Source organism: Hyperolius riggenbachi, chromosome 3 (genome assembly GCF_040937935.1).
Source record: "Hyperolius riggenbachi isolate aHypRig1 chromosome 3, aHypRig1.pri, whole genome shotgun sequence".
Classification (NCBI taxonomy): Eukaryota; Metazoa; Chordata; class Amphibia; order Anura; family Hyperoliidae; genus Hyperolius; species Hyperolius riggenbachi.
Window position 1 is genome coordinate 162,754,873 of NC_090648.1, and position 24,725 is coordinate 162,779,597.

Consider the following 24,725-nt stretch of genomic DNA (forward strand, 5'->3'; position numbering starts at 1 on the left):
ATTTGAAGTTGAAGAAACACTTATGAGAAGGAAACCATCTCATGTCCATTTACTTACTAGTCTTTCCCCAATCTGATTCCAACAATGTGAAGTCTAATTGCTTGCTCTAGTTAAGTGCTCTTTATGCATTATAACTGCACTTCACACTACCTTTTTGAATAACTTCATAAAAAACCTCAAACGGACATTAAAAGACTAATACCATCTATTTGATTGTGTTTTATTTGTTCAGCGAGTTAAATCTGTGCAAGTTCACTGAAGTCTTTGCCACCCATTCTGCTCAAGGGGGAAGGGGGGGGGAGGGGGGTTGAAAATTGGCTTAACAGCATTTTCTCTTTCAAACAGTAAACACACAGCAGCAAAAAAAATACACGGCGTAAAAGAGACTTGCTTAGAGCCCTTTCACACTGGGGCGGTGTAGTAGATTTACCACATCCATTGTGTTTTTGACCCCCACAGGGGGGCCCGGAAAAAAAAAACAAAAGGAGAAAAATTGGGATCAAAACGCAGCTTTGTACAAATGATGGTACAAAGCCCTGTCCATTCATTTGAACACGCTGTGCTTAAACGATGAGTGCCCCACAAGCATCCATGTGAAGCAACCAAAGCAAACAGCTGTAAACAGCTATTTCCCACAATGTAACAGGGTTCACAGACATGAAACTGCCAGAAGTACCTTGGTACTCAGAGTCAGAGCTTCTTGTGGGATGGGTTTCACTACAATATCAGTCATACAGCACCCCCTAGTGGTCTGTTTGTGAAAAGGAATAGATTTCTCATGTAAAAGGGGGTATCAGCTACTGATTGGAATAAAGTTCAATTCTTGGTCGGAGTTTCTCTTTAAATTACAGTTGTGTCCCCCGAGTGCCTCCCCTGCATATGCACTGTGGTTTAGCCGCACTGACAGTGTCGGCTGTGTCTGCCCCTTCCCCCGTCAGAGCGGAGCGGTATGTAAATATCAGCAGAGTGCTGATCCGAATGCCGCTCTCGCTGTATGCAAAGTTAAACAGCAGAGTGTGCTTCCTCCACTTCCGAAAGTCCGTCCGTGCTGCGGGATTCCTCTATAGCAGGTCTGATGCCGGCTCATCTCTATGATGCCATCTAGTGACGTTTCTGTCAGAGATGAGCCGGCATTAGACCAGCTATAGAAGAAAACCCGCAGCACGGACGGACTTTAGGAAGTAAGTGGAGGAAGCATGCTTCGCTGCTTTTAACTTTGCATACAGCGCGAGAGCGGCATTCGGATCAGCACACTGCTGATATTTACATGCCGCTCCGCTCTGACGGGGGAAGGGGGAGACACAGCCGTCACTGTCAGTGCGGCTAAACCACAGTGCGTATGCAGGGGAGGCACTCGGGGGACACAGCTGTAATTTAAATACTACTCCGCTCTGGAGGGGGGCAGGGGAAACCCTCATGGCTACATATGTGCTCTATTGATTAATCATTGTGTAGAGGGTGATACTGCGGAGGGGACATTGGCATGGTTTCCCCCATGTGTAAGCCGACCCCCCCTACCCCCCCCCCCCCCACACACACACACACACACACTTTTGGACAACTTTTTTTGGTCCAAAAATTTGGCTTATACACGAGTATATACGGTAACTAGATCCTTATCCTTTCCCACACCATCTAAATAATGTAGAGTCATTTTACTTTTCTGGAGTTGGACTTTTTGTTCTGTTATAACCTGGATTTCAGTCTGCCGTGCCAATTTGAAAGACAAATGAGAATGTAAGTTAGTGACATTGCACTGAAGAGAAGCACTTATGCAATAGTTTTTTCTGCCTGTGTTCCTAGGATGAATATATACTCTCACAAAACAGCATTCAAAGTTAAGGACAAGCAAAGAAGCCACAACAGAGAATGTCACCTCTAATGGCTTTCCTAAAAAGATAAATCGGTTCCACCTGTAAAATTACAGCAGACAGCTTTGGCCTATTATAGTCTATATTCAGTTACAGACTTAAAGAGACACTGAAGCGAGACTAAATCTCGCTTCAGGTCTTATATATAGCAGGGGCACGTGTGCCTCTGCTAAAACGCCGCTATCCCGCGGCTTAACGGGGGTCCCTTCACCCCCAACCCACCCCCCCGCAAAAGATGGTCGGAAAATGGTCGCTGGCTGTCTCTCTTCCTGGAGGCAGGGCTAACGGCTGCAGCCCTGCCTCCCAGCGCGTCTATCAGACGTGCATCGCCGCCTCTCCCCCGCCCCTCTCAGTGAAGGAAGACTGAGAGGGGCGGGGGAGAGGCGGAGATACGCGTCTGACAGATGCGCATGGGGCAGGGCTGCGGCGGTTAGCCCTGCCCCAACCAGGAAGCGCTCCCCCGCTGCACGGAGGGGGTTTGGGGGGACAGGGACCCCCGTTAAGCCGCGCTATAGTGGCGTTTTAGCAGGGGCACACGTGTCCCTGCTATATATGAGGTCTGAAGCGAGATCTATTCTCGCTTCAGACTCTCTTTAAGGGCATTTGTTTCTTTAACTAACTTTTATGTAATGACCTGTGAGTTGTGTCAGTGGTTTTCAATCAGCAGTGGCCGCATTCAGGCCTGATTTTTTTTAACTGTATCCGAGCTTCGGCACCGGCGTCCTGGTAAGACTCTCTCGCTGAAAATAGACTCATCTGATTTTATGCAGCAAGATAAATTCTACTAATGCTTCAATCCTACTATATGTGAACATGGATCAGAGTGTACAGCATGACCATTTTCATCCATTTTTGTACTGTAAAATATTGTGTCATGTATTAATTGAGTAGAGGGTTAGGTCTCTCTGTAATGGTTATGGAAGGTCTTTATTGGCCTGATGCACAAATGGCTGGTAATGTTGCCATGCACAGGCAGTGCATGGCAATATTACCGGCGGTTTGTACATCAGGCTAAATATCTCTTTGCACTCTATAGAATGTTACCGACCTGCCCAAGGATCTCAACTTATAACTGATGCCGCAAAGAAGAATTCCAGGTTCTGACAGTTTGCTGTGTGTGAATCTTGTTGCATTGTGGGAAATAACGGCCATTTCCAACTGCCAAGCAACCAATGTAGAAAAGGAATGTCCGCTCAACGTCTCCAAAATAGAGTTTATTCAGGACGTGTCCCAACACAGTAAAAGGAGCATGCTGCTGATATGTTTCAGAATCCAGTTAGTCCTTAGTCGTAGCAACTTTACAGCACACAACATGAGGTTTAAAAAGGAAGGAGGAGGCAAAAAGGAGGATGGGCTCAGGGTCGACCCTTTTAAAATGGGAGGGGCATTCAAGACATGTACACACCCTCAAATCTACCACCTCATGATACAAAATATAATGAATTGACACTAATTAAAAAAAACCCTGTCATGCTGAAATACAAAGGAGCAAAGAAGCACAGACGGAGCATAAATGCACAAATATATGTACAAATAAGTAAATTATATAAGTACATTTCAATAGACACAACTGTGATATAGAGATGGCCTGTACCTCCGATTTTAGGTTCACGGACCTTCGCCAAACGTTCGATTCACGCGAACTTTCGCGAACCGCAATAGACTTCAATGAAGAGGTGAACTTTGAAAACTAGAAACATTTACGCTGGCCACAAAAGTGATGGAAAAGATGTTTCAAGGGGTCTAACACCTGGAGGGGGGCATGGCGGAGTGGGATAGACACCAAATGTCCCAGGGCAAAGCTGCGTTTTAAGGGCAGAAATCTCATTGAATGCTAAATTGCAGGCCTATATTGCTTTAAAACATCTTGCATGTGTATACATCAATCAGGGAGTGCAATTAGTGCAGGCCGTGGCAGTTTTCAAGCCCATATGGTCGCCGCGCTGTGGTAGCTCAATCCATGATCCATGGATCCATGCCTCATTCATTTTGATAAAGGTGAGGTACTGAACACTTTTGTGACTTAGGCAACTTCTCTTCTCAGTTACAATGCCTCCAGCTGTGCTGAAGGTCCTTTCTGACAGGATGCTTGAGGCAGGGCAAGACAGAAGTTTTATGGCAAATTGGGACAGCTCTGGCCACAGGTCAAGCCTGCGAACCCAGTAGTCCAAGGGTTCACCATTGCTCACAGTGTCTACATTCACACTTAAGGCCAGGTAGTTGGTTACCTGCCGGTCGAGGCATTGGTGGAGGGTGGATCCGGAAGGGCTAAGGCAAGGCTTTGGACTAAAGAATGTCCGCATGTCCGACATCACCATGAGATCGCTGGAGCGTCCTGTCCTTGCCTGCGTGGACATGGGAGGAGGATTACTGGCAGTGGTACCTTTATTCCGTTGTGCTGTGACCTCACCCTTAAACCCATTGTAAAGCATAGTTGCCAGCTTGTTCTGCATGTGCTGCATCCTTTCTGCCTTCAGGTGAGTTGGTAACATGTCCGCCACTTTGTGCCTATACCGAGGGTCTAGTAGCGTGGCCACCCAGTACAGCTCATTCCCCTTGAGTTTTTTTTTATACGGGGGTCCCTCAACAGGCTGGACAGCATGAAAGATGCCATCTGCACAAAGTTGGATCCAGACATACTATCCATCTCCTCATGCTCTTCCTCAGAGTCCTCCTCCTCCCACCAGCCACGAACAATACCACGGGAACTTCTAGCAGCACAAGCACCCTGCAATGCCTGCTGCGGTTGTTCTTCTGCCACCGCCTCCTCCTCCAAAGAAACACCTTCCTCATCATCTGAGTCTGACTCCTCTTCCCCACATGACTCTTCCTCCTCCTCCCCCCTCTGTGCTGCCGCAGGTGTTGAAGAAACATCTGGTTCTGATGAAAATTGCTCCCACAACTGTTCCTCCTGTAACTCACGCTCCTCCACAGCTTGATCCACCACTCTACGCATGGCACGCTCCAGGAAGTAAGTGTACGGGATCAAGTCGCTGATGGAGCCTTCACTGCAACTCGCCAGGTTGGTCACCTCCTCAAACGGCCGCATGAGCCTGCATGCATTTCACATCAGTGTCCAGTTGTTGGGCCAGAACATCCCCATCTCCCCAGATTGTGTCCTTTTATTGTAATTGTGCAGGTACTGGGTGACGGCTTTCTCCTGTTCTATCAGGTGAGAGAACATGACCAGGGTCGAATACCAGTGAGTCAGGCTATCACATATCAAGCGACTCACCGGCAAGTTGTTTCTCCGCTGAATGTCCGCAAAGCATGCCATGGCCGTGTAAGACCGCCTGAAATGCCCACACAACTTCCTGGCCTGCTTCAGGACGTCGTCTAAGCCTGGGTACTTTGACACAAATCTTTGAATGACTAGAATCAGCACATGTGCCATGCAGGGTACATGTGTCAGCTTTCCCAAATACAAAGCAGAAATGAGATTGCTGCCATTGTCACACACCACGTTGCCAATCTCCAGCTGGTGCGGGGTCAGCCACTGATCCACCTGTTTGTTAAGAGCAGCCAGAAGAGCTGGTCCAGTGTGACTCTCCGCTATGAGGCAAGACATGTCTAAGATGGCATGACACCGCCGTACCTGGTATGCAGCATAGGCCCTGGGGAGATGGGGCTGTGTAGCTGGAGAGGAGATCGCAACACCAGTAGAGTTGAACTCAGCCAAGGAGGAGGAAGAGGACGATAGTGAAGAGGATGTAGCAGGAGGAGTAGGAGGAGAAGGGGAGGAGGTGGCAGGAGGCCGGCCTGCCTGCCTGCCTGCCGTGGAGGTGCCACAAGTTGGTCTGCTGCACAGCCACATACTCTCTGCTTGCCATCGGTCACCAGGTTGACCCAATGGGCTGTGTAAGTAATGTACCCGCCCTGACCGTGCTTGGCAGACCAGGCATCTGTGGTCAGGTGGACCCTTGACCCAATGCTGTGTGCCAGAGATGACACCACTTGTCTCAACTTTACGGTACAGTTTGGGTATTGCCTTTTTAGAGAAATAATTGTGGCCTGGTATCTTCCACTGTGGTGTCCCAATGGCCACAAATTTACGTAAGGCCTCAGAGTCCACCAGCTGGTATGGTAACAGCTGGCGAGCTAACAGTTCCACCAAGCCAGCTGTCAGACACTGGGCAAGGGGGTGACTGGCAGAAATTAGCTTTTTCCACTCAAAGATTTCCTTCACGGACACCTGGCTGCTGTGGGCAGATGAGCAGGAACCGCTCAAGGGCAGAGGCGGAGTGGAGGAGGGTGGCTGTGAAGGTGCAAGGGAGAAAGTGTCTGAAGATGCTGCACCTGAAGGAGGAAGAGGAGAAGGAGGGTGGCTTTGCTTTTGTGTGCTGCTTTTGCTCAGGTGCTCTTCCCATTGCAGTTTGTGCCTTTTCTGCAGGTGCCTTTGTAAGGCAGTTGTCCCTATGTGGGTGTTGGCCTTTCCACCACTTAATTTTTGGAGGTAGAGATAACAGATGGCATTGCTCTGATCTACGGACGACACACTAAAAAATGACCAAACCACTGAGCTCCCCTGGGGTGATGGCACTATGGTGGCATCAGCAGCTGACGTGGAAGGGCAGGTTGGATGGCGCCGGACACTGCCACCAGCTGTTTCTGACGAGCTCCCCCTGCTTCTTTCAGCAACTCATCTCCTCCTACTCCTCTCTGGCTCCCTCTCTGAACTGTAACCCTGGGTCATCTTGTCTCTTAGGATCCCACGTGGTATCCGTATCATCGTCATCATCACATTCATCCTGCCCAGCTTCCCTTGCCTCAGACACCTCCAAAACTGCACCAACAGCAGGTACTTCATCATCTTCATCCTCACATGTTACATCCATAGTGTTGCCCCCTAACTCAGACATATGAGGTGGTGTAACTTGCTTAGCGCCTTCATCTGGTTGTAACAATAATGGCTGTGAATCAGTTAATTCCCCACTAATTAACTCCTGCGAAGTGTCAAATGCAGTGGCTGTGGTGCTTGTAGTAGCGCTGGTGGCTGCAGAAGATGAGTGCTTAAAAACAAGAAGAGAATCGAGAGCCCAATATGGTGCAGTATTGTCAGGTAAAATGAAGAGTTCAATACAATTTTATGTATATATATACTCACAAACACGGGTTACCAATAGGCAACCACTTTAAATGCAGGTGGGGAGCATTAGGACCTGACCCCACTCAGGTTAAGAAGTCGCTCTCTGTAGATAGTAGATGGGGATGCACCCCTCCACCCAGGGTGGACTAGAAGATCAGCAAAAACTCGGTATACAGAGGCGCCAGAGTAGAGTAAAACGTTTTAAAAACCGCTTAAAAGGAGAGGGGGATGTTAAGGTGGACTCACCTCCCTCTTACAAAAAAAGAAAACTCACTTGAGTCTCAATAAAATAGAATTGTCAAGTAATTTATTCAACTCCACAAATGCAACGCGTTTCGCGGGCGTGACCCCGCTTCAGGCAAAAATGGGAGCACAACTCAGTGGGTCAAGCAATAAGTTTGAGTGCCTCTGTCCGGACAGAGGCGCTCAAACTTATTGCTTGACCCACTGAGTTGTGCTCCCATTTTTGCCTGAAGAAGCGGGGTCACGCCCGCGAAACGCGTTGCATTTGTGAAGTTGAATAAATTACTTGACAATTCTATTTTATTGAGACTCAAGTGAGTTTTCTTTTTTTTGTAAGAGGGAGGTGAGTCCACCTTAACATCCCCCTCTCCTTTTAAGCGGTTTTTAAAACGTTTTACTCTACTCTGGCGCCTCTGTATACCGAGTTTTTGCAGAAGATGAGGTGTGCTGTGTTAAATAGTCAATCACGTCCTGACAATCTTGGGAGTTGATGGGACATGCCTTCTTTTGAGCACTGTACTTTGGGCCAGGGCCACACGAAATCACATCAACACGACCTCGCACAGACCTGCCGGGTGGCCTTCCTCTGGGTCTGCCTCTACCTGTTTTGTCTGTTTTGTCCATATCAGGGGGGGGATGAAGTGAAAAGTATGCACTGACTTGACTAATACAATGTGCAGTCACACAGGTGCAGTTAACAGGTATGCACGGAGTGGTATATCACACTGCGTGTGCTCACATAGGTGGGTGGGTGCACAGTGAACATCAGGTAGGTATATGCAGTGGGTATTACAATGTGCACCTGTCACACACAGACAGGTACTGAACAGGCACAGTGACACTGCGTGCGCTCACGTAGGTGGGTGGGTGCACAGTGAACAACAGGTAGGTATATGCAGTGGATAAAACAATGTGCACCTGTCACACACAGACAGGTTCCGGACAGGCACAGTGACACAGCGTGCACTCAGTTCACGTAGGTAGGTGGGTGCACTGTGAACAACAGGTAGGTAGGTATATGCAGTGATGGGTATTACATTGTGCACCTGGCACACACACAGGTAGTCACTGAATGTGCTGGGCCTGGCAGTGGCACACACAGTAGGAATTACTAAGGCTGTCTATGTAACACAAGTGTCAGTGGGATACACACAAAAAAAAATAGATCACAAGAACAAGATTAGCTCTCAAAAGAGCTGTTGAGGGGTACTTTCTTAGCAATAAGAATCAGCAAGGAGCAAGCTAAGAAGCCTACAAGAGCCTAACTAATCTTTCCCTATGAGAGTCTGCAGCAGGTTTCCCTTCTCTAATTAATGCAGGCACATGAGTGAGTGAAAAGCCTGATGCTGCCTGAAGGGCCTCCAGGAGGGAGTGTAGCCTGATTGGCTACAATGTGCCTGCTGACTGTGATGTAGAGGGTCAAAGTTGACCCTAATAGTGCGCTATGGGGGCGAATCAAACTTCCGGTAAAGTTCGCGGTTCTCCACGATTGAAAACCCAGGAAGTTTGCCGGGAACCGTTCGGGCCATCTCTACTGTTATATATACAAAAACATTTCCTGATTACACTGAAGGGAGGGGAAAAAAAGGAAAAAAAAAGTAAAAATAGTTGCAGCATTAACCTGTGACAAGGGCTAAGTCCCATCTCGCATTTAAACCAGAGGGGATTCTAGTGCCCAGACGGAAAATCCACATAGCCTCTCTTTTCCTAATCATGGCCAGGAAATCCCCTAAACCTTTGGAAGGAAGAACCCTCTCTATGCCTCGAAAGGAGAAGCCGGACATATCTCCCCCATGTACCATACGAAAGTGTTTAGCTACGTTAGAAAAGGTTTGTGGTTGACCACCCGGCTCCCAAATAGTGTTCTGAGATTCTAGCTTTGAGGAGCCTGGTGGTACAACCCACGTATTGGAGGGAACACTCCATGTAAGTTACTAAATAAATCACATTTTTGGAATTTCAATTTATTAAATGTTTGGTCGGAAAAGTATGCCCATGGGTAAGTATCACCCTCTGTACATATGTAGATCTATACAAAAAAAAAAAAACATTTTAGCCTATTGCATTGGTAGGGGGTGTGGTCATAGATAATGGAAGTTGGTGCTGTCTAGTTTTTTCATGTCTGCCAGTAGAAAAGATGATTATGGGCAGGCTGATTGTGGATCAAACATTATGAACAAATTACAAGGTGGATTTCCATAATTTCTTGATATCTCTTTTATTTCTTTAACTTCTCACTGTAAAATGTATTGATTTGCTTCCCTTTGTACTGTAGTTCCTCTTTAAATTACAAATGCTGACCATATTTAATCATTTTAGGGTTTTATTTTTTGTTTTTGTTTTTTTTCTATCAAAAGTTATCTTACGCCTATTAATTAGGGTATGCATACATTATTAGATGTGATAAATAACCACTATCTGCCTGATATTGATTGTTTAATAAGGATGAGCAGGCAAAAGCAAAACCCTTTCACCTGAGGCAAAACTAAAACTTAGGGCTCGTTTCCACTATTGCGGTGCGGAATCGCCTGGATTCCACCGCTGACGAAATCGCATGCGGATGCGATTCCGCATGCGTTTTTTGCCGCGATTTCGCATAGGTAAGGGTATATAAGAATTTAACCATGTCACTGCCTGTGTGGATTTACATTGGTACCTATGCGAATTCGCATGCGAATTCACGGCAAAAAATGCATGGGGAAAACGCAAGCGATTTCCCTATTAAATACATTGCCTGCGATTCGCCTGCATTCCACACGCAGGCGAATTCTGCGGGGTCTACCGTGCAGAAAAATCCTGCACAGAAAACTGCAAATGAAAACTGACAAGTGGAAACAGTCCCATCCACTTGTATTGCCTATGCGAATCTGCATGCATTGTCTGCATGCGAATTTGCGCTAGTGGAAACGGGCCCTAAGCGTTAGTTGAAGTGGACCATAGCAGTGGAGGTTAACTTCCCTTGGTGCTGCCTCTGCCTGGTGCCAGTGCTCCAGGAGCCTCAGGTGAAATATCACTTCATCCTTATAGTTTACAGCCTAGTACACACCATGAAATTTTCTGTTAGATTTTGCTGTTAGATTTTCTGTTAGATTATTTTCTGTAAAGTACTGGAAGAGACTGGTCATTATCTCTGGTGCATTGTCTTCTGGTTATCTCCTGCTGAGTAGAACAATGCCTAATTGCTAGGCAGATGATTAGGATAGATAATTTCCAACATGTTAGAAATTATCTACTGTATCTAGCTGGTAAATCTGCCAGAAAATCTAACAGAAAAGTGTATGGTGTGTACCTAGCATACCATCCTGCAACTTTGCTCTGCCTGATATCAGCTCTCAGCAAACAGCTAATGCAAAAATCATTTACACCATCTCAGGGTCCCATATACTGAGCCGATAAGTGGCCGATCGATCGCAAACCGATTGACCGGGTGATCAATTTGCGGCCGATTTCGATTAATTTCAATCGATCTAACATCCTGGAAAATCTAGGTAGATCTGATGAGATTGCTTACCATTTTGCATAGGACCTAATGGAGATCTGATGGCAAACAAAATGCCATCAGATACATTTTCAATAGATTTCATACTGCAATTTATTGGATATCTGTTCCTAGTAAAAAAAATAGACAAGACAAGACAAATAACAATTTATATTGCGCTTTTCTCCTGGCGGACTCAAAGCCTAAACACATCAGATAGATTAGCAGCAGATAGATCGTAATTTCGCATTACTATAATTACGCATGCGAAATTTGCGATTACGATGCGAAATTACGGTAGCGTAATTGCCATTAAAATCGTAATTGAAAATACCGTAAGCGTAATTTTCAACGCGTACTTTCGCGTTCCGTTCATGACGTAATTTCGCATTAAACGCTACCGTAATTTCGCGTTAAACCGTAACGCTCCGTATAATATAAAAAAGCCGCCGACTTTAAGGGTTAATAGCTAAGCCCCCTTAAATGCTATGAGCCTCAAATTTGGAGAATGTATTAAGGAGATCAGGAGGAATAAGAGGAAATTTTTTTTTTCAAAAAGACCTTATAGTTTTTGAGAAAATCGATGTTAAAGTTTCAAAGTAAAAATGTATACATTTAAAAACCGGCCGAATTTAACGGTTAATAGCAAAGCCTGCTTAAAGTTTAGGAACACCAAATTCCTAGGGTATATTAAGGGGATCAGTGGGAATAAGAGGAAACATTTTTTTTCAAAAAGACCTTATAGTTTTTGAGAAAATCGATTTTTAAGTTTCAAGGGCAAAAATGTCTTTTAAATGCGGAAAATGTCAGTTTTTTTTGCACAGGTAACAATAGTGTATTATTTTCATAGATTCCCCCAAGTGGGAAGAGTTTTACTTACTTCGTTCTGAGTGTGGGAAATATAAAAAAAAAAACGACGTGGGGTCCCCCCTCCCAGACCTCTTTAACCCCTTGTCCCCCATGCAGGCTGGGATAGCCAGAATGCGGAGCACCGGCCGCGTGTCCACCCCGCCCACATCTAAAAAGGAACCTAATGATTTCCTTACTTGCTTGCAGTTTAGATAGAGAGAGAGAGAGAGATCTAGAGAGAATGACAGCTTGACTGACAGTTCTAAACAACATAGCATTACTTACAGGAACAACAGGATCCTTGAGGGAAAAATTGATAACTAACACAGCAAGTAGGGTAGAAACACCACTTTTTAAGCAGATTATATCCCTGATTCGATTAACTTTTTTTCCTGGGTTTTCTCGCAGGAAATGTATTCCTACAAAATACATTTTGAGCACCTAGCAACTAAAAGTACTAAAAAGCATTTGGGCAACCAATAACATTAAAATCTATAGTATATCATGTTTTATTTGACAGCAGAAGTGTTATAAAACAAGAGTTTTTAATTGAGATACATGGTTGTATGCAGTGTTGGGCTTAAGCTTCATCTATACAATACAATTTTTGTGTGATTCGATCTGATTGAATTTGATTTATCGATTAAATACGAAATGTCCGATCGGGATTCGATTTGATAGTGTGATCGAATGTCATTGCAAAACAATGGCAAATCAATCACACTACCGATCGAATCGAATCCTTATTGGACATGTCTGATTTAATCGATCAATCAAATTTGATCTGATCGAATTGCACAAAAAATTGTTTAGGGCTTTAGGGTTCACAGTGCCCCATGCAAGTCTAAAAGTGGCCACGAAGGATACAATAAAATGATCCAATTTTATGTCAATTTGATAGTTGTCCCCAAAAATGTAAAGCTTTTTTTTTCATTCAAGTCAGAAATCTGATTAGATTCTCTGTCTTTTTCAATATAATTCGATTGGGAGTGATGGATTTTTCTGATCAATTTTTTATGAAAATTGAATGGTGTAGGGTAGATTCTCTATTTATTAGTGTATAGACCAAAGCAATTTTTTTTAGAGTTTTCAAATTTTTTTTCATACATGGGGAATAATTGAACGTGCATGTTTAACCACTTGAGGACCCACCCTTTACCCCCCCTTAAGGACCAGCGCTGTTTGTTGTGATCTGTGCTGGGTGGGCTCTGCAGCCCCCAGCACAGATCAGGGTGCACGCAGAGCGATCAGATCGCCCCCCTTTTTTCCCCCCTATGGGGATGATGTGCAGGGGGGGTCTGATCGCTCCTGCGTGCAGGCATGTTGCGGGGGCACCTCAAAGCCCCCCTCCGCGGCAACATTCTCCCCCTCCCTCTCCTACCTCCCTTCCCTGGAGATCCGGGCTGCACAGGACGCTATCCGTCCTGTGCAGCCAGTGACAGGACGTCCCCTGTCACATGGCGGCGATCCCCGGCCGCTGATTGGCCGGGGATCGCCGATCTGCCTTACGGCGCTGCTGCGCAGCAGCGCCGTACAATGTAAACAAAGCGGATTATTTCCGCTTGTGTTTACATTTAGCCTGTGAGCCGCCATCGGCGGCCCGCAGGCTATTCACGGAGCCCCCCGCCGTGAATTGACAGGAAGCAGCCGCTCGCGCGAGCGGCTGCTTCCTGATTAATCAGCCTGCAGCTGGCGACGCAGTACTGCGTCGCTGGTCCTGCAGCTGCCACTTTGCCGACGCACGGTATAAGCGTGCGGTCGGCAAGTGGTTAATACAGATTTTTTAAATGTTACAATCAATCAGAACAATTGATTGTAATTCTTGAATTGAAAAGCAATGTAAAAAAAATTGTATGGTGTGTGGACATTTTTAGTAGGGTACCCTTATCTGGGCAGTAATACATTTCTTTCCCAGTAGCAAGAGCAAAGCGACAGGCACCACGATAGCGGATCTGGAGTTTCTTCAGGGATATATATTACTTAAAGGTATGCTCCTGGCTGTGTGCTCAGGACGTCTGAAAATACACACAATTGTATCTCAATAGTAGAGGTAAACACATCCGATACTTCTCCATATCTTCTTGTCCAAAGCTGCTTTATTGTATCAAAACACTCTTAAAAGCCAGTCTTATGCACATGTCAAACTTGACTAAAGTATTACAAATAACTTAATGGCAGCATACCCTTCTGATGTATAGCAAGCTGTGAGGCAATGTGGGAGCAGCGATCCGCCTTACAACCATTTTGCTCTCCTGAGCCTCCTCAGAGGCTCCGTGCCATACGGTTAGCTTTTAAGAGTGTTAGGATACAATAAAGCAGCTTTGAACAAGAAGATATGGAGTAGTGCTGGATGTGTTTACCTCTACTATTGAGATACATTTCTTTCCACAATGCTACAAAAAGCCCCCCCCCCCCCCTCCCCTTCTTTTTTAAACAGTCAAAATACTGATATCAACATGACTACAAATTATTGTGCATTAAACAACATTTTGAATATGGTCTGTTAACCAAACAAAAATAATCTGCCATTCCAGGCTCATGTCAGAGTACAAACTCCAGTGTGTCTCTGCTCTCTATATGTCAGGAGAGGATGTCATGCAGGCATTCAGGACATATGGTAACTAGCAGCCCTTTTTTGAACTTTATTCATGGCACCATGGGCAGCAACACAGGTAGTATAGTTCAAAGGCTAGTCTTGCTTTATAGCATCCCTCTTACAGTGTCATGGCTACCATTTCAACTATTAATGTTTATACTGGTAATTTAATATAGCTCAGACCACTGTGATGTAAGGGTAATGAATACAAATTTACACAGTCCAGTAATTATTATTCATGCTGATAAAAAAAGACTGTAGCAGCAGTATGATCATGTCACAGTAGTGTTCTTCTCCAGAGACTAAGAAAATTGCTCTCATCCCTATATCTGATCAGCAATGAAGGCAACATGAGGAGCGCTTTAACTCCAGACCGCTGTAACCAATAAAGTGGGTAAAATACTGTCTTGCATTTCTGTTGATAATTAATGAAGACAGCATTAATAATAAAAGACCAGTGTGCTCAAGGGCTAAATTTACTAACAACCTGCATTAGTGCCAATGATGTAACTTGTCTTAATCGAAAGACACTTGGGAGGCCTGTGCACAAATTATCTTTTGCCATTTACTGGATCCATTTAACACCACAAACCTGCCGCATTTTTTGTTCTATGGATTATTTATACATCTGCCTCATTATTTATTCATGTTGCATTCTACACAGCTATTTTGGGCAGTGTTTATGGGAAGAGATACAGTTATTTTTCTTAATGTGTTTTTGGCTCCCTGATACTGCCCATCCATTTCCTAATAACTGGAGTTGGGATTTTAACTTGAACATTTTACGCACACTGCACTGTTCAAAAAGTACATTCAAATTATTTGTTATATATTGTTATATAAATAACAGCAATACAGCATTATGAAGGGAAAGAGTAAAAATGCAAAGAAAGATAACTGTAAATAAAAATAAAAATCAGATTCAAATATACTGCTGTTTAGGAGGGAGGGTCTTTTTGTATCCAAATTATGTAATTGCAACTGGAAAATTAGCAAACGTTTCTCCACCCATACAAATCACTTTCTTGGTTGAAAACAAGAGAGTAAATGTGGTCACTTATGCCAAATGCCAAGATAGGTTGGCATGACAACATATCGGAGGAGTGTAAAGTTAACTCCTTGCTGAATAACTGAGGTCCGCTATCATTACTGATTTATTTATTTTATATTATTCTGGTTGAACTTAATGGATGGATGTTTTTTTTTCAACCAAACAAGCTATGTAACTATGACATGAAACTCATTATGAAGATGTAAACTGATTAAAGAGCTCCTCCGGCAAAAAAAGGTTTGAGTGGCAATGCATATACAGTATGTAGTCTATGCACTGTGTACAGTTAGAAACATATAAAGTTTACATCAGGTACATCATAGTGGATCGAACAAGACTCACGTCTGTAGTAGCAAATTGTATGCAGCTTCGATATGGGCACAATGAAAATCAAAAGGAAGTTCACTTTTCTCAATTCCAAGCTGTACACAGTTTGGCTTAAAGGGACAGCTGAATTCAAAGGTATATGGGGGTTGCCATATTTATTTCCTTTTAACCACTTTCCCCTCCACTACAGTATATCTACGTCAGCTGTGGCACCCTCCAAGCCACAGCCACGTAGATATACTGACCTGCTTGCAGCGCTGTTGTGCAGGGACAGGTGCGCTTCAGAGCGCACCCCCCGGCACTGTCAGCTGCCTTACTAATTGGCAAAAGGGAACATGTTCCCTTGTAGCCAATTAGTGACCCCCCCCCCGCGGATGAATGATCACCGCTGTAGCAAACAGCGTGATCATTCATCTTTCCCCCTCCGTGGCCAGATCGTAAAAAAAACACCCCTGCAAGATGAATATCTTACCTGAACTGGTTCCTGCAATCATCCTGCAGCTCCAGCCTCCATTCTCCGCGGTGCACTCAGCCCTGTGACGCTGAATATCCGGGTCCCGGCTTGATGACGGATGATCGCAGGAACCAGTTCAGGTAAGAGATATTCATCTTGCAGGGGTGTTTTTTTTACGATCTGGGGGGGGGGGGGCATCGTGATAAGGGGGGCACATCAGGCTGCCCATAACAGAGGGTGGGGGTTTAAAATCTGAAGGGGGGGGGGTTGAAATTATTATTGGGGCCCATCAGGGTAATGGGGTGGGGGATTTTACAATGGGGGGCACATCTGATGGTCCTGAGGGATATAACTTAATGCTGGGGGGCACATATGCAATAATGGGGTGGGGGCGCTAATCCTGGGGACACATCTGGCTATAATGGGGAACACTGATCCTGGGGACACATCTGGCTATAATGAGGGGTGCTTATTTGTGATACGCAGCTGTATAAATATATGTGGGGGGGTCGCAAATGCAGGGGCATATCTGGCTATACTGGGGGGCTGATATTGGGGGCACATCTGGCTATACTGGGGGGGTCTGATACTGGGCACACATCTGGCTATCTATCCTTGGGGGACTTAATACTGATGGCATGTCTTTTACCTACTGTAGCACTTTGTATTTTTTACTAGAATTGAAGAAAACCTGAGAAATAATGCAATTTTAACGTTTTCCCCTCTTTTTTCCCGCTAAAATGCGCAGGAAAAAAAAAATTATCGGGACAAAATACCCGCCAATGAAAGTCTAGTTTGTCCTGAAAAAAACGATACCTAGATCATTTAGGTGTCGTGAGTAGGGATAAAGTTATGGCTGATTAAAAAGGGACACTGCTAAAGCGTCAAAACTGCTCTGGTCAATAAGGGGAAAACAAGGTCTGGTTGCGAAGTGGTTAAAGGACCCCCGAGGCGAAAATAAGCTAATGAAATAAATGATTGTATCTATCTTCCTTCTCCTAAAAATGACTTTTTAAGATATTCCACGGTTTTATTTTTTTGTTTAAATCTACTTTAAGTTTTAACTGTTTTATTGTTTTTGCTCAATGACACATTCATTGAAGTATGCCAGAGTTAAAATCTATGAACCATTGACCCTTTTTATCTCTTTCCTGCTCTCAGAAGCCATTTTCAGCTAGGAACTTGTTTTATAGTTGGAATTTCTTATCAGTGAGGGTCACACTGTAGTCATTCCCTGTCAGGACTGAGACAGACACTTACATACCTGATATTTAACTCTTTCAGGCAGAAAAAGAAAAAAAAGGAACACAGCCTAGTTATTTTTGTGCATGGCACTGTACATACCAATGTCTATCTCATCATGTCACATGTAACTTCGGGTATCCTTTAAGTAATACCAGTTGCTTGGCTATTCTACTAACCCTCTGCCTCTAATACTTTCAGCCGTAGACCCTGAACAAACATGCAGTATATCAGGTGTTTCTGACATTGTCAGATTTGACAAGATTAGCTGCATGGTAGTAGTACATTACTGCATATAATTGCTAATAAAAGTTGGCACTGTAAAACTCTATACATAAACATATAAAGGGCAGCACAGAAGTTACAAAAGACAGCAGATAGTGCATTTAAAATGTTTTAAGAAGATAGCATAAAACCTAACGAAATAAAAACAAGTCAAGCTTAAGATTTAATCGACACTCCAATATACGTCACTGGGCAGATGTACTTGATAACTCTTCATATAAATAGCTCATGTGCAAGATTTTTTCTGACAACTAGCTTTCTGTTGCAGGTAGTGATAATGCACTTTGTGAGACCTTGTTAGGAGCGTATTATAACAACATTCTCAACATTCTCAAATGCGACAAAGTACATTTTTGTATAACTACAAATGAATCTGTGGCTGCTAAATGTAATGTCTTCAGAAAGAGTTAGCAGAAGGGGAAGGCAATTTGGTAACAAATAAAAAAAGAACCTATGGTCTTAGCGGAGCAAGCTGCATAATAGCACGTAGATGTAAAATGACGAGCCTATAGTATTGATTAAAGCGGAACTGTAAACAGTTTTTAAACACAGTGTTTCACTTACCTGGGGCTTCTGCAAGCCCCCAGCAGCCGTCCTGTCCCACGCCGGTCCTGCCCGAGCCTCTGTTCTCCCGCCGCTAGCTGCTTTCGGTTTCGCCGCTCTGGCCACGCGTATCTTTTCTTTGCATCCCCTGCTATTGCAGAGGGGAACGCAAAGAAAAGATACGCTTGGCCAGAGCCGCGCTGGCATCGACTTAGAAGTCTAAGAACAGAACGGAACGGCGGCGGGAGAACGGAGGCTCGGGCAGGACCGGCGCAGGACAAGGCGGCTGCTGGGGGCTTGCAGAAGCCCCAGGTAAGTTAAACACTGTGTTTAAAAACTATTTACAGTTTTGCTTTAAGAAAAGGCTGCATGTTTCTATACAGTTACATTATATGTTGTATACATATATATTATATTGCTTTTTATGTGTACATGTATATTATATTGCTTTTTCTGTAGTGGGACCTAACCTATCCTGACAGCGGCGTAACTATAATTCACGGGGGCCCCCTGCAAAACTCTGATCGGGCCCCCAATGTTCACACCCCTTTCCTTGCCTTCCCTCTGTGCCCTTCACAGCCTTGGAGACCATCTCACAGGGGTCATCATGATCTTCACACCCATAACAAGTGTAGCCACAAAAACACCTGACCTGAATGGAGTCCCCTGTATTGGAGGAAGGGAAGGTTAGTAGTTGGGGCCCACCACAACTTTGGGCCCCACTACAATCGCAGGTGCTGCTACCCTCTAGTTACTCCCCTTTATCCTTAAGAGGATACCCAATCCGCATGGACACGGTATTCCCCACCTGTCAATACTGTGGTTGCCTAATAGCAACCCAGGTTTGTAAATAGTGTATTATTTCCAAGCAATGGATTAATGTGTGAAATAAATACTATCTGTCGCTCCTGGTGTTTTTGTTTCCCTTTTCCTCTCCTGGTCCTGGAGGTTCGTTACTCGAGTTTAATCGACCACATTATTAATGTATGCTGTAAGTAAATAATTAAAATAATAGTAATACATTAGCAATAGCAATTTTTTTGCAGAGGGATAGTTGCTTCCCTGTACCATTATAATTATCCTACAGCATCATCTCAAATATTTGCTTACTGTTTCTGCTTTGCAGTAGAGCCTAATCAATTAGTGTTAAATATATGTAGTGACAATGAAGTGATGATGCTGTCCAAGTGCTCATATTTGCCTGCTAATGAGGGGTTTCTGTATTAACTGTTGTTTACCACTTTGGTGACGTATAGCTAAATATATGCATGTTTATGGGTGTTTAACCACTTGACCACTGAGGGGTTTTTACCCCTTTAGGACCAGAGCAATTTTCACCTGTCAGCGTGTCTCCAATTCTTTCGCCAAATAACTTAATCACAACAAAATGATCTATATCTTGTTTTTTTTTTGCCATGAATTAAGTTTCTTTGGGAGGTTTATTATGCAAAGAATTATTTTATTCTAAATGCATTTTAATTGGAATAAAAAGAAAAAAGTTGAAAAAAATCATTATTTCTCAGTTTTTGGCCAAAAGTTCTACTGTGAATAAAAGCCACACATTTTATTTGTCCATTTGTCCCAGTTGTTGCAACATATAAAAAATGTCCCTAGTACAATGTATGGCGCCAATATTTTATTTGGAAATAAAGGTGCATTTTTTTCAGTTCTGCATCCATCACTAATTATAAGCCAGTAAATTAAAAATCAACAGTAATATACCCTCTTGACATAAATATTAAAAAAAAGTTCAGTCCCTAAAGTAACTACTGTATTTTTTATGTAATTTTTTTCCTATACACACAAAAAAAAGTTTTGGTACTATGGGAGGGAAATAGATAATTATAAAAGTCAGTATTGGGATTTTTATTAAATAAAAGTTGTTTTGGTGTAATTTACTATTTGGCCACAAGATGTCCTCAGTCATTATTTCCAATTGATGTACGTAAGGACGCGAATCAGAAGTAATGCATGGCACTGTACCAACATAAAGATACAATGAATGCAGGCATCTCAGACGCCGGCGTTCATTGAATCGGGGACTTAGATTAATGAATGGGACCTGCGTTCCCATTCATTCCTTTTTCCCTTATGGGGTGAAGACGGGAGCACGCGGCGGCTGCCTGCCACTCAAGACTTATATTCACGGCCCTGGTACTTCAATTGAAGTTTTGCCGGGCCGGGAATATACTGCACAAGATGCAGTAAGTAGTTAATCATGACATGCTGTAGATGGGCAATCTCAGTTAAATTGGCTCTCAGAATTTATCCAGAGCCGGATCATCCACAGGGCAACTTAATAATAATTCCTTAATAATAATTCCTTTTTTTATATAGCCCTTTTCTCCTGTCGGACTCAAAGTGCTTGTGAGGCAGCCACTGGAGTGCACTCAGTAGGCAGCAGCAGTGTTAGGGAGTCTCGCCCAAAGAACTCTTTACTGAATAGGTGCTGGCTTATTGAACAGGCAGAGCAGAGATTTAAACCCAGGTCTCCTGTGTCAGAGGCGGAGCCCTTAACCAGTACACTTTCCAGCCAGTGCAACTTAGGCAGGTACCGTATTTTTCGGGCTTTAAGACGCACTTTTTCTCCCTCAAATCTGGGGGGGAAAGTCCCTGCATCGGTATAGCTCAAATGTGTCCCCTTACGCAAGATGCAGAATACGCAGCGGAAGGAATTACCTCTCATCATGCTCCATGGGGCTCCTTAGAGCAGGCCACTCCACGGTAGGATGATCCAGGCATCTCAGCATGGCGGCTGTCCTTGGAACTCCTTGTACTGGCGGCGGTTGGAGCAGAAGATCAGTGATCCACCTGGTGGCATCAATGTCTGTCATCCATGTCCTTGTGCTGGCGGCGGTGAGGCAGAAGAGCGGTGATCCACGTGGCTGCAGTGGCTGTCATTAATTTCCCCATGTTGGTGGCGGTGAGGCAGAAGAGTGGCGATCCACGTGGCTGTAATTAATGTCCTTGTGCTGACGGCGGTGAGGCAGAAGAGCGGTGATCCACGTGGCTGCAGCGGCTGTCATTAATTTCCCCGTGTTGGCGGCGGTGAGGCAGAAGAGCGGCGATCCACGTGGCTGCAGCGGCTGTAATGAGTATCGATACCTCTGTACTTCCTTGCTTACCAATGCCCCCTCATGACCATGTGCATCGGTACTCGTTACAGCCACTGCAGCCACGTGGATCGCCACTCTTCTGCCTCACCGCCACAAACACGGGGAAATTAATGACAGCCGCTGCAGCCACGTGCATCGTGCTCTTCTGCCTCACCGCCGCCAGCACGGGAACATTAATGACAGCTGCTGCAGCCAGGTGGATCGCTAATCTTCTGCTCCAACCGCCGCCAGCACAGGGACATTAACCACTTCAGCACCACAGGGTTTTTTGCTTAAAAACCAGAGCAATTTTCACATTTCAGCGCTCCTCCCATTCATTCACCAATAACTTTATTGCTACTCATCAGATGTAAATGATCTATATCTTGTTTTTTTTGCCACAAATTATGCTTTGTGAGGGTGATATTTGCTTTTAGTAATTATGCTATTATCTGTGCATTTTAAAGGGAAAAATGAGAAAAAAAAAGAAAAATACACTATATCTCCATTTCCATGCACTATAGTTTTCAAATAAACAATGTTATCATAGGTAAAACCCACACATTGTATTTGCTAATTTGTCCTGGTTATCTCAACATTTAAATAATGTTCCTAGTACAATGTATGGCGATAATATATTAGTTTCTGGTTTGTGGTTTTTGTTTTCTAATTGTACTCCATCAGTAAATAAAAGCCCTTATCTTCATGATTAACAGTAATACACTCTCATGGCATACATATTTTAAAAGCTAAGTCCCTAGGGTAACTATTTATGTATTCTCTTTTCAATGCTGCCACTTTTGTTTTTTTTTTTACAAGTATTTATTTAGGGGTATAGAGTACATGAAAATAACAGTTTTATTGCTTTTCATTCAGTTTTCCGGTAAAAAAAATCACATGACTTAGCCCTCAGTTGTCAAACAACACAAAATCTATTCTCTCACTTGTCACGGTTAAAATGATACCCTATATATATAATCAGATAACTTATTGGGCATACAGCACACTGTTTACCACAAGTACGCCTATCTACTCCCCTGAGCTTCAAGTAAGGTTTTGTGGGGAGTAGATAAGCGTAGCAAGGGAGGTGAAGTGGTTAATGACAGCCGCTGCAGCCAGGTGGATCGCTGATCTTCTGCTCCAACCACCGCCAGCACAGGGACATTACTGACAGCCGCTGCAGCCAGGTGGATCGCTGATCTTCTGCTCCAACCACCGCCAGCACAGGGACATTAATGACAGCCGCTGCAGCCAGGTGGATTGCTGATCTTATCCAACCGCTGCCAGCACAGGGAGTTCGAAAGCCCCTGGTATGCTGAGATGCCTGGATCATGCTGCTTGAAAAGGACAGAGAGTGCCTGGATGGACACCTGCATATGTGAGATCATCCACTTTGCAGCTGTTATGTTTAGTTAGTGTAGCTGGTGGGGGAGGCAGGGGTTAGTTTGATGTAGTGTAGTGTAGTGTAGTGTTACTAGTAAGGCAGCAGGGATGGTGTAATGTAGTGTAGTAAATGGTGGTGACTTCAAGGACTAGTGTGATGTAATGTAGTGGAATGTAATGTAGTGTAGTTCAAGGATACTGGTGGGGCAGCAAGGGTAGGTTAGCGTAGTTTAGTAACTGGTGGGGTCAGCAGGGATAAGTGTTATGTAGTATAGCGCAATGTTACTCATGGGGCATCAGGGGTTAGTGTAGGGTACTTAGTCTGGCTGGTGGGGGCAGTAGGGGTTAGTGTAGCTGGGCATGGAAGCTTAGACAGGGACAGCTTGGGGGAAAAAGGTCTACAAGACACCCCTGCACTATAGATGCACCAAGTTTAGTATATATATTTTTTTCCTGGTTTTTGCCCTCTAAACCTAGGTGTGTCTTAGAGTCCGGAGCGTCTTATAGTCCGAAAAATATGGTACCTAAAGCCTGGAGAGAAACTAGGACCTGATTGACATTAGACGGCACCAAATCCAATTTAAAAAAGACAGGAGGCCATCAAGAGTGGGCCCAAACTAGGTGTTGGCCTCGGACCCCATTTCACCATAATACTGTGTTTTTATCCCATCAGACATATGTCCAATTGTGAATACAGTTATTGTATGTGAAAGATGTGATTGCATCCACTGTCAGCGTAGGGAACCCTTTATGAAAAATTGCCTTGCTGCTGGCTAAGGGGCTTACCAACATGTATGTGGATATGTGGAACCAACAATTTTTTTTTTTTGAGGTGTTGGGTCCTGTGCTTTCATATTAGCTGTGGCGGCAGAGACTGCCAAATTTCTGTGCTGACACAGCTGAGAGATCAAATTACAATTGTGATTACGTACAGATGATGGGAAATTAGACAGGCCCTTCTCTCTAAATACATACAAGGTGCATTTATCTCTGTTTTCCTTGTGTCCTTTGCAAGATTTCAGGTGCACTTTAAAGAGGAACTGTATGGAGATTACTTTTTTCTTTTTACAGAACAAGTTAAAAGGAGTAAAAACAAGTTAAAACAAGTTATGAGGAAAAGAAGAGACAAGCAAAAGACCGGCAATGCGCGGTAATCTCACTTCTGGCTGCAAGCCAAGCTAAAAGTGAGGCTCTCTAGCGCTCACTTCCTGTGCCCAAAATAATGAATTGCACAGAAGTGTACTGAAAAAATACACTTTCGTGCATGCGCACCGCAACACGAAAAACGTTAAAATATGTGCATCGCCATTGACTTGCATGACTTCCATTCACCGCAAGTCGCTGCGAATGTTGCCTAGTAATGCGCTGTTGCTTTTGCATCAAACATATGGCCTCCACCACATCACATTGCGCCAGGGAAGGTATGAAATGTCCCATAGGTTTTCATTTTTTTTAGCATTAACCTGTGGTAAAAAAGGGTAATGCAATGCAATGAAAATGCCCTAGTGTGAAAGGGGCCTTAGTTAAAGACACACCCCTTTTTTTTCTTAAATAGGGCCCTGTTTCACATTTAAAATCACTGCTATTTTGCCACAATTCCATTTGCAATTTTCTGAACAAGAATTGTAAACGCAATTGCGGCAACATTTTGCCACAATTTTCTGTATGAAACAGACTGCTTTTCATACTGCGTTCTGCTATCTCTGTTTGCTATTTCTCTGCTCTCCACTAGGACAGAACAAATATTAGCCCTGGGCTCTGATAGAGATCATATTTTTTGTTTGTTTAGTATAAGAAAAAAGAAGAATGTGAACTATTTCATCAGATCTAAATGTCATCATCAGACAATACATTTTTTTTATATTCCTAGAGGAATGCCCCAGAGTTGTGTATTCTGTTTCCACTCAACTGTAATAATGTGATTTTAACCAACCGGTAAACAGAACAGAGATGTCAGAGTCTCCTGCATGAAATATACCAAAGACTGACAAGCAATTCTAGCAAGTCACAAAAAGGCCTCTACAGAGCTTCATTTAAAAGTCCTACACAATAAAAATGTGTTTGCCTCTCATGAGATGGGATGACAGATCTTGAGAAGTGTCATCTGGAAGATTCCATTGTCAATGCTGAAACAATGAATTATCATAACACCTTCTAGAAGGACTTTTTTTTTCCTCTGGTGGTATTGTAAATGATTGTAGCTATGGGTGCCATGGTGACTA

At 43.9% G+C, this 24,725-nt stretch overlaps 1 protein-coding gene across 12 annotated transcripts in view; it reads right to left on the minus strand.

The window, feature by feature from the left end:
- Positions 1-24,725, minus strand: part of NTRK3 (neurotrophic receptor tyrosine kinase 3) — a 977,566-nt gene that overhangs the window by 457,155 nt on the left and 495,686 nt on the right. The window lies entirely within an intron of this gene.